Here is a 10986-nt window from a genome sequence, read left to right on the forward strand (position 1 = left end):
GAAAATGTTATTATAATAACGGGTCTTTTCTCGGTGAAGACAAAGCTTCCCTTTTCTCTCGAAATCCAGCAACAAAGCAGGACTAACCCCACCATTTGAGGTGCTTCCCATGTTTTCAGCCCACTTATGAATTCTCTGCTTTTTATCATTTGCCTTCCTTTGGAAACTTTCTCTTCTTTTCTCTGCCATGTTTACAAACATTTTCTCTTGTTCATGTAATGAACAAGTCAAGTTATCTCTATGTGCTTCACCTAAATCTATGGTACCTATAGTCAGGAAGTATTCTCCCATATAACGTGTCACGTCACTTTTTGTATGTACAGGGTTCAGATTTCCACGTATAGGAAGTTCCGAAAATATCACGTCTGAGTTAGAGTAATAGTACTGTAACGGTCCTCTTTTGTAAAATAAACTAGCTGAAACACTACAGGAAATTCCATATGTTAGTGGCAAGTGATGGTATGTCACTCCCTCAGCTACAGAAGTAGGTAGCTTCATGCACACATAACAGTCCTCTATTTCCATGGTCTCTACATAATGCACTAAAAGGTTAGCGAATACATTTAAATGAGTCTGGTTCTTTACTCCATGATAATGCAGTCCTTCCTCATCTGATGCTTCTAAGTCTGGTTTAGTTTGTCTAATGCTAAGTGCTTTCTCATGTCCTTCTACGTTTTGTGATGTCGTTTCTCTTGCATTTTTCGTCACAGTCTCTGTGGTATCAGTAGTAGTACTTTTGCTCATCATATAAGGAATAGTAATTGTTAGTCCTATCCATAATATTAACACTAAGGCTACACTACATATACATACTTTACAGCATGTTTTACAGCAATTACATCTAGGTCTTCCATTCACATTTGAATCAGACATTTCTGCTTAACAAGAAGCTTTTCTCAACCCCTCTGCAACTTTGCACAGGTAGATTACACTGAGCAATTTCAGGTGGGCTCTTCTTCTTCGTCAGACTGGTCAGCTGTCTGTTCTTCGTCACTTTCGTCAGTTATATCAAGATCCTCAAATTCCTCCAACACCAGGAAAGTCCATTCAGGACCCTAGTACTTTTCGTTCTGTCTTTTTACTCGGGCACTTCTTCGCTTAGTGTTTTCTCCAGGTAACTCTGTTTTACTTAGAGCTTGTTTCCTTTGCTCAAGCTTTTCTTCTACTGTTTTCAGTCTCAGTCTCAGTCTCTTAATGTACCTTGGTTCTGTATTTTTCTTCTTGAGTCTTTTAACTGGCACTGTGATTGGGCTTTCGTCTAATGCTCTTTTATTTTCGTTCAGTTGCGGCACTTCTGCTTCTGCTTCTTCCCTTCCTGTCTGACTAGTCCCAGGTCTTACTTCTTTTTCTTCTGCCTGGTCACTAAGCTGGCCTTGTTCAGGTGTAAACGGAGTTTGACTTTTGGGTGTTTCACTTTCAGTATCCTGAACACATTCGTCTATTTCTATCTGATCCTGTTCAAGCACTTCGAACCTTTGATTTTCTTCCGCTTGAATTTTCGCCCTAATATCTGTCTGTCCCTTTTCGATTTCAGGTGTTCTTGGAGGTGTGTCGATCACCTGTTCTGTCCCTATCTGATCTTCTTCTTCTTCAGATTTTACATGGATTTCGATAATCTGATTGTCTTCTTCTATTCCGGTCTCATCCTCACTATTCCACTCTCTGTCTGCATAGGTCTGACTTCTTGTTCTGATTGGGTCATCAGTCAGGTCGATTATGGGTATCCACTCATCTCGACTGGTGCTCGGTTGTTTGTCATCAGCTACTTCAGGACCAACTTCTGGAGACCCCTCAGCTGGACAACCTTCAGCGTCAGTTTTCTTGTCTTCGATCACCTTCTTGGTGTGGCTGGCATGGATCCACTTCGGGACGCCCGCACACTTCACCGCTGTCGTGGTCACCAGGATCACATGTCTCGGTTTTCCCCACTTCGGTGCAAGGCAATTCGAACAGGTGTGCTTCTTGAGTACCACCCAATATCCTGGAGTCAATTTATGGACTGGAGTTGCTGGACTGGCGACGGCATCTTCCCCAATCTGGTGAGAGATAGAACGCACTTGGTCACCCAGTTGCTTGCAGTACTCAAGTACCAAATCATCAGAAATGCTTATCAGTTTGTATCCTGGTACCCATGCTTGTCTCATCACTCTTCCCATCAGGATCTCATGGGGACTCAGGCCTGTATTTCGGTCTGGAATACTTCGGATTCCCATCAGAACAAGAGGTAAAGCCTCTATCCAATTCATGTTAGTAGATTCACACATCTTTCCTAGTCTCGACTTGATAGTGCCATTCATCGGTTCCACCACTCCAGAAGCCTCTGGACGATATGCACAGTGCAGTTTTTATGTAATCTTGAAAGCTTTACAGAGCTGATCAATTACTTCATTCTGGAAATGCCCACCTCTATCTGATTCAATTGTGACCGGAACCCCGTACCTAGGTATTAGTTCTCGCAGTAACAACTTGGCTACAGTGATGGCATCATTCTTTTTGGCCGGGTAAGCTTCTACCCATTTTGAAAATAGGCAGATAATAACAAGGACATATCTCATTCCTTTACAAAGGGGCAACTGAATGAAGTCAATCTGCAATCTTACAAAAGGACCTCCTGACTTTCCAATTTTACCCATTTCAACTACTGTCTTCTTCCCAGCGTTGAACTGCTGACATGTCAAGCACCTCTGGCAGAGCAACTCCGCTACCTTCCTGAACTTCGAGCTGTACCATGTCTGTTGGAAAACACGAACCATGGCGTCCCTACCAATGTGTGCATCTCCGAGTATGAGTCTGGCCATAGAAGCAAGCAAGCGATTAGGCAACACAGGCATACCATCAGGGCCAACAATGACACCATCCTCGCTTCTTTGGTAACAACCAAGCTTTCTCCATTTTCCCCTTTCTTTTGGTGTCGCAGCATGCTGCCAATCTTTCAATTCATCCCATGTAGGCACATCCTCAAACACCATAAGTTGGCAGCTGTTTCCGTATCCCCCCAATTTGATATTGACAGACATTCTATGTCTGGCACAATGTTGGGCTACTTCGTCAGCGTATCGGTTACCTACTGTCACATGGTCATTGCCAGATTTGTGAGCAGCACACTTAACCACTGCCAATTCTTTTGGTAACTGGATTGCATCCAGCAATTCTTGTACAACTTTTCCATTTCTGATAGGAGTACCTGAAGATGTCAGAAACTTCCTTTGCAGCCACAATTGGCCGAAGTCATGCACAACTCCATAACCGTACTGACTGTCAGTATATACGGTTACTCTTTTATTTTTCCCAATTTTACAGGCTCTTGCCAATGCAACCAATTCGGCTACTTGTGCAGACTTTACTCCAAATAGACAAGATGCTTCTATAGTGCGTGATACCGTGACTACAGCATAAGCAGCACTTAGGCCTGCAGTTTCATGTCTCAGACATGAGCCATCCACAAACAACTCATAATCTTCTACAGGCAGGGGCATTTCCTTGATATCTGGTCGTGGTTTAGTACTAAACTCAGTCAGGTCAATGCAGTCATGCTCGACCTCTCCCTTTGCTTTTGTAATCAGTGAGTCTGGTAATAGGGTAGCTGGATTTAATATGTTACACCTAGTAATGACCACATTCGCAGCACCTACAAGAATTCTCTCATATCTAGTCAGCCGACTAGGGGTGAGATACTGGGTTTTAGTTCTGGTCAGTAAAATTACAACTGCATGTGGAACATACACAGTTACAGGATGTCCCATAACGATGGATTCACTCTGTTCTAGACTCATGCAAGTTGCGGCTACTGCTTTCAGACATCCAGGTAATCCAGCAGCTACTGGATCCAAGGTGGCAGAAAAATATGCTACTGGACGTCTAGTCAGACCATGCTCTTGGGTTAGGCCAGACAGTGCACAATTATCTAGTGTATCACAAAACAGTGCAAACTCCTTTGAATAATCCGGCATTCCCAATGCTGGTGCTGTGCACAGATATTCTCGTAATTTTGTAAAGGCTGTCAAGCTCTCCTCATCCCATTCCACTGGGTCCTTTGCTCCTTTCTTTGTCATTTTGATTAATGGTTTTGCTAGGACTGCAAATCCCACAATCCATTGCCTGCAATAACCTACGACTCCAAGGAACATTCTGACTTCTTTTTGAGTATTGGGTAACTGCATGTTTCGAATTATCCTAATTCTTTCTGAAGTAACTTTCCTGATACCTTTCTCTATCTGGTGCCCCAGATATTTTACTGATTTGGTACAAAACTGTAGTTTGTCAGGTGATACTTTATGTCCTCCTTCACCTAGATGGTTCAGTAAGGCAATGGTGTCAACAACACAGTCTTTCTGATTTTTAGACGCCACCAAGAGGTCGTCTATATATTGCACCAAAACTGAATTTCCAGGCAAGACTAGGGATTCAAGGCACTTTTTCAGAATCTGATTAAAGATTGAGGGGCTTTCTGTGTACCCCTGAGGGACGCGATTCCACACGAACACGTGACTGTCGAATGCAAATGAGAAAATAAATTTGCTGTCTGGATGCAAGGGAATCGAAAAGAATGCATGGCATAAGTCAATCACAGTGAACCATTCAACATCCCAGGGGATCTGATACAGGATTACGGCTGGGTTCGGAACAATAGGGCAGCAAGGAACAACAATTTTGTTTACCTTTCTCAAGTCCTGCACTACTCTGTACTTACCACTAGGTTTCTTGATTCCAATTATGGGTGAGTTACATGGGCTACTCATTACTTCTTGTATGATGTTGGCTTCTAGCAATCTTTTTATTTCAGTGGCCACTCCTGCTCTCACTTCTGCACTCATTTTGTAAGGCTTGGTATTGGGGTAAACTGCATTTTCTTTCATGGCTTGTAGGAGAGTAGGGTCTGCTATCCTATGGTCACCCCAAATTTTTGCTTTTTGCTTCACTGGTTTTCGACTACTGAGGCTGTGGGCCTGCTGATCAGACCCCCAGCCTGCTGTTCTCTCACTAAATTAATGACACATGTGCTATAGGCACATACCAATTGGAAATGGACTCCTTGTCAGCCCCTGTAGAATGCACTATAGGTGCACAGGGCACAGGAGCCACTAAGGCCTACCAGGGGCTGCAGCATATCTTTTGCCACCCCTGGCTGGTTCTTAAATTGACACAACTGGCTGATCACTCAGCTGGGGTAAGGTGGTGTACACACCCCTTGCTTAGATATAGTATACCTATGTCTAAACCTATATCTGGACACATGTAAACCTGTGAGCCACTCCTATAGACAGGCCTCACCAATCCTGGAGGCTGGGTGCATGGTTTTTATGTGAGATGGAGCTCTAGCATGAGCTGAGCCTGTCTGCAGCCGTCGGGAACAAATCCCTAAGCTGTTTCAGGATAATGCCATACCATATACTATTAAGTGCCTTATAATCCTCGCGGTTATTTAGCAACTCTGGTTTGGCTTTATCAAAACATGTCGTGTAAGGTGTCATACGCTTTGGAATACCATCCCCTCGCCAGTTCTGGCGACGGGGATGGCATTCCACCCCTCTAGAGGGGTAAGACATGTTACTTCACTTTAATGCGGTTGATTTCTCCAAAGGCCTTAAGATCCACAAAATGGATGCCTCTGCCACAGACAAATGTCTGGACCCCTGGAGCTGACCGAAACCCAGTCAAGGGGGTCCTGGACAAAGGGTTTCCTGTCACAGGAGGGTGTCACCGCCCTCCAGACAGGAGATAGTGTATTGTAGCAGGGAGGTTTGAAAGAAACCAGACACTGCCTGGGGCGCACAAGGCTGCCCCTTGCATAATCCGGCCAAACCGGTTCTGGGGCACTCCAGCCCTCGTGCCAGGGCGGCCTGGATCAAAGGAAGGGGGTGTATCCACCCACTTCCTGGGTCCCACCCATAGGAGGGGACCTAGCAGGTAATCACGCCCACCAGATTCGAATAAGAGTGGGAGCAGTGCCAATGCACATCAGATTTCCTGGAAGAAACATTTGAAACGATATTCTGGACCCTTCGCCCTCCATCTCAACGTGGAAGCCCGAAGAATCTCCCTTGTGGTCAAGGAGTGACCACCCTGCAGCAGCAGGCACCATCCAGCCCTCGACGTCTACTTGGTTGCAGTTCCCGCCGGAACTCGAGCGACTGAGATCGACGAGATCAAGCCTGCCCAGCTTCTAACAGCCCGATCCACAGTCCCTGCAAAGCTGAGACCCGTGGAGGCGACCGGAAGCGTGGGGCACGCCATCTTGAAGTGACCACGAGACGCTGACCGTGCAGCCCACGAGTGACCCTCGAAGCTGTACACCGGGGTTTGAGAAGCCCCCACCCTGAGCTACTCCTGAGCCGAAGTTCAGCCCTCCACACTCGACGAGTGCTGCGTGGGGCCCTTTGGCACGATTTGGCTCAACGCGTTGGCCCGGTCACTTGCCAGCTGGCTTGTGGTCCCTGTGCCGACGAACTACAAAAGAAGACTCGTGATTCTGGTTGCTCCAGATCCACACCAGCTCCCCTGAAAGGGAGCCCCGACTCTGACCTTCCTGGTCCGAGTGAGACGCCATCTTCCAATCCCGCGTGGATTGCTCTTACCAAGGCTTGTTTGCTCCAAACCGGAAGCCGACTGCACCGACGGTGAGAGCCTGCGTGGGACAGATCGTGACCTGCTCCTGGACGTCGCAGATGCCCCAGAGCCCACGTGACAGCGAAGAGAAGCGCCTCGACGACCACCTGATTGCGCCCGACATTGCCTGGTTCCGTCCTGGTTCCACCCTGGTCACTGCTGAGTGACCCAGACTCTGTCCCCTCTGCTTTCAGGTACTCTACAACTTGAGTCCACCCTTGGACTCCACCGGACACTTCGTCTTCACCCTGCCTGCAGCCCTTTCAGCTTCAAGCACCAAGAGCCTGCGTGTCAAAACCCGACGCCACTTCGACCCTGTGCACCCACTTCCTGTGGGTGAGGTAACTTTGCTCCGCCGGTGTTCCCACACTGGTGCACACCTCTAGGGTCTGTGTGTTAAGTTTTGTTCCTCTAGGTTCAGCGGAAGTGTCCTTAAACTTTAACTATTCGACTTTTACGCACCATTGGTTAACATTGGTGCATGCGTGCGCTTTCCGCACATCTCCCGAATCCCGAGGGCCATTCCCGACTTCAGCATTGCTTGTCCTGACTGCTCCCAGCGATTCCCTAGGCCCTAGGCCTAACCACTGTTCGAGTGGCCTCTCTTATACCACTTGTTTAGTATATGGTTTGAGTGGCCCCCTGCCCTCATCCATAATTGTGCAACTTTGTATGTTTAAACAGTGCTTTTGATTTAACGCTTGTGCCCCTTTATTCATAAAGAATACTGGGGATTGTTTTTAGTAATAAACACATATATTTTTATAATATATACTTGTGTGGTGTCCTTTCATTTGGTATTACAGGATTGTATGTGGTAAAACAGCTCGCTTAACACGACCTCTTAAGTTAAGCCTTTAGGCTGCTTAGTCCATGCTACCCCTAGGATAGCTTGTCTAATAAGGTTGACTTACAACCAGACACCATAAGGGGATTGTTTGGTCAGGTAGTAGGTGGTTCCAGAATTGGAAACATCCCCTACCAGGCCAACTTCTCACATTGGTGAGCAGCGGTGCGGATTTGAGCTTGCTGTTGTTTTACCATTGCAATCTTTATATCAAATTGAAAGATCACATCAAGTACCTCTAGGTACATATAAAATCAAAAGCTTAGCATATTAAGTTCTACTGAACTTAGTAGTTGTAGGTTGAAGGGAGTAGCACACCCCTGACTACAACTCACTAGCAAGGTCCAGTAGGAAAACACTTAGTGTAGGTAAGTGCACCACTTACACCTCACTAGTAACCATGTCCGACACAGGAAAGGCCTCAGGGTCTAGTCCTGTGACAGTTGACCCTACCCAGGCAACTTCTGGATATGACAAACTAACCCGCAGAGACTTGATTGTCTTGTGCAAAGCAAGAGGGTTAAAAAGGGGCAGAAGCCCCACCTGCCTAATCCTGATAGGACTCCTAGAACAGGATGACTTAGAGAGGGCAAAAGCAGCTTCCCTAGATACAGGAACTGAAGGGAACCCCCCTGCAGTTGATCCCCCTGAAGAGGAGGATGATGATGACTTGGATGAGGACTCAGAAGTTGAGGACTTAGAAGTACAGGATCAGGGTAGCCAGGTTCCAGTTGGTAGGCTTAGCCAGGCCAACTTGGACCTACTGGGGAATGGAGAGGGCCAGCACCTCCCCAGAACCCAACATATGATTCCCCCAGGCAACAGAAGAGTGAGATCTCCCTCAGGAGACTCTCATCTTTCTAGTGCCTCCAGGGAATCACAGAGAGGCATGAATGCTTCTCAAAAGTTAGAGCATAGGGCCAGAATGAGGGCTGTCAAACTCCAGATAGAGAGGGAGGAGGTAGCCTTGGCTCAAGCTAGACTTGCCTTGGCAAGAGAGCAGAAATTAAGTGGCTTAGATGTCACTGGTGGCAGCAATTTTCCAAGAGAAAAAGACAGGGCCTATGACAATAGAAACCTGACCAAGATTGTGCCCCCCTTTAAAGAAGGGGATGACATCCACAAATGGATGACTGCTCTTGAGAGAGCCTGCATGGTACAGCAGGTTCCTGAGAATCAGTGGGCTGCAATTTTGTGGTACTCCTTTTCTGAGAAAGGGAGGGACAGGCTCCTCACAGTTAGACCTGAGGATGCCAAAAACTACTCTGTTTTGAAGAGTGCTCTCATTGAAGGGTATGGCCTAACCACTGAGCAATACAGGTTGTTGTTCAGAGACACCCAGAAAGCACAGACTCAAGACTGGACTGATTTTGTGGAGTGTGCCACTAAGGCTTTGGAGGGTTGGTTACAGGGAAGTAAAGTTTCAGACTATACAGGATTGTACAATCTTATGATGAGAGAACAGATCCTTAATAACTGTACAAACCAGCTGTTGCATCAATACCTTATTGACTCTGATCTGACCTCTCCCCAAGAATTGGGAAAGAAGGCAGACAAATGGGTCAGAACAAGGATTAAGCAGAAACCCCAGAACCAAGGTGGTGACCAGAAGAAAACAGACCAGAAGGGTGGTAATCAGAATCAGAAAGATAAAGAAAAAGACCAGAAGTCTTCAGGCCCCCAAACTAATAGTAAGGAGGGTGGTTCCCAAAATGGTAACAAGAAGAAGAAGAACAAAGGTCCAAAGACACCTTGGTGTAATACCTGCAAATCAGTTTCACACTGGGGCAGTGAGTGCACCAAGGCAAATCCAGTTCCCACCACTACAGCTCCTAAAGCAACTGCAACCCCAAGTACAGTAAGCAGTGGTGGAACACAGTCCAAGGGTGTAGCTGGGTTGACCCTGGGTATTGAAGTAGGATCTGGCCTAGTCAGAGTCCCTACACAGGCAGTTCTCCTGTATGATGTGGACATTGAGTTGCCCACTGCAGTAAGCCCCACTAACCTGGGCAAATACAGGCAGACTCCCTTAATAAATGAGAAACTGGCTCAAGCTTACAGGGACACATGTGCTAGTGTCACCATGGTGACCCCTGGCTTTGTGGACCCTGGACAGATTGTACTAGGAGAGAGCTACCTAGTAACCAATGCAAGCAACTCCACTACCTCCCATAGTGTGGCAGTTGTGAACTTCTCCTGGGGAGGGGTTGATGGCCTAAAGAAAGTTGTGGTGAGTGCAGACCTACCAGTAGACTGTCTGTTAGGCAATGACCTTGAAAGCTCAGCATGGTCAGAAGTGGAGTACAGGACTCATGCAGAAATGCTAGGGATTTCAGAGCATGTCCTTGCCATGACAAGGGCTCAGGCTAAGAAGTGCCTTCCTGAACCAGTGGTGGATCTTGAGACAATAGACCAGCCACAACCCAAGAGAAGGAGCAAGAGAGGAAAGGCCTCGCCTTCCACCTTGCCCCAGGTTGAGGATCAGGTTTCAGAGGAAACTGATTCTGCAGTCCAAGAGGAGACTGTCTCTGAGGAGCTTGAACCTGACCAGGTTGAGTTTCTGGGGACAGGGGGACCCTCAAGGGCAGACCTGAGGCAGGCTCAATTAGATTGCCCTTCCCTTGAACCCCTCAGACAGCAGGCAGCTGCTGAGGCTGCTGGGGATGCCCAAGGTACCCATACTGTGTATTGGGATGAGGGACTCCTTTACTCAGAGGCTAGAACCCCCAAGCCTGGCATGACCAGGAGGTTGGTGATACCTCTGCAGTTTAGGGGATTCCTCCTTACCTTGGCCCATGATATTCCCCTTGCAGGACACTTAGGCCAGAACAAGACGTGGGACAGGCTTGTTCCACACTTTCACTGGCCTCACATGTCAGAGGATGTCAAGGAGTTTTGTCGCTCCTGTGTCACTTGCCAAGCCAGTGGTAAGTCAGGTGGCACAACAAAGGCCCCCCTAATACCACTACCTGTGGTGGGGGTCCCCTTTGAGAGAGTTGGAATTGATATTGTGGGTCCAATGGACCCCCAAACAGCATCTGGGAACAGATTCATACTGGTGGTAGTGGATCATGCCACCAGGTACCCAGAGGCTATTCCCCTAAGGACCACCACAGCACCTGTGGTGGCAAAAGCCCTCATTGCAGTTTTCTCAAGAGTGGGCTTTCCTAAGGAGGTACTATCAGATAGAGGGACAAATTTTATGTCCAGCTATCTAAAAGCAATGTGGAAGGAATGTGGAGTAAACTACAAGTTTACCACCCCATATCATCCACAATGCAATGGGCTTGTGGAGAGATTTAACAAGACCCTTAAAGGCATGATAAAAGGATTACCAGAGAAGCTCAGGCGGAAATGGGACATTCTTTTACCCTGCCTGCTCTTTGCTTACAGAGAGGTCCCACAGAAGGGGGTTGGCTACAGCCCTTTTGAACTTTTGTTTGGCCACCCTGTGAGAGGTCCATTGTGTTTGGTGAAGGAAGGATGGGAGTTACCTCTCAAAAAGCCCAAACTAGACATAGTGGACTATGTAC

This window comes from Lissotriton helveticus, chromosome 11 (genome assembly GCF_964261635.1).
Source record: "Lissotriton helveticus chromosome 11, aLisHel1.1, whole genome shotgun sequence".
NCBI classification, from domain to species: Eukaryota; Metazoa; Chordata; class Amphibia; order Caudata; family Salamandridae; genus Lissotriton; species Lissotriton helveticus.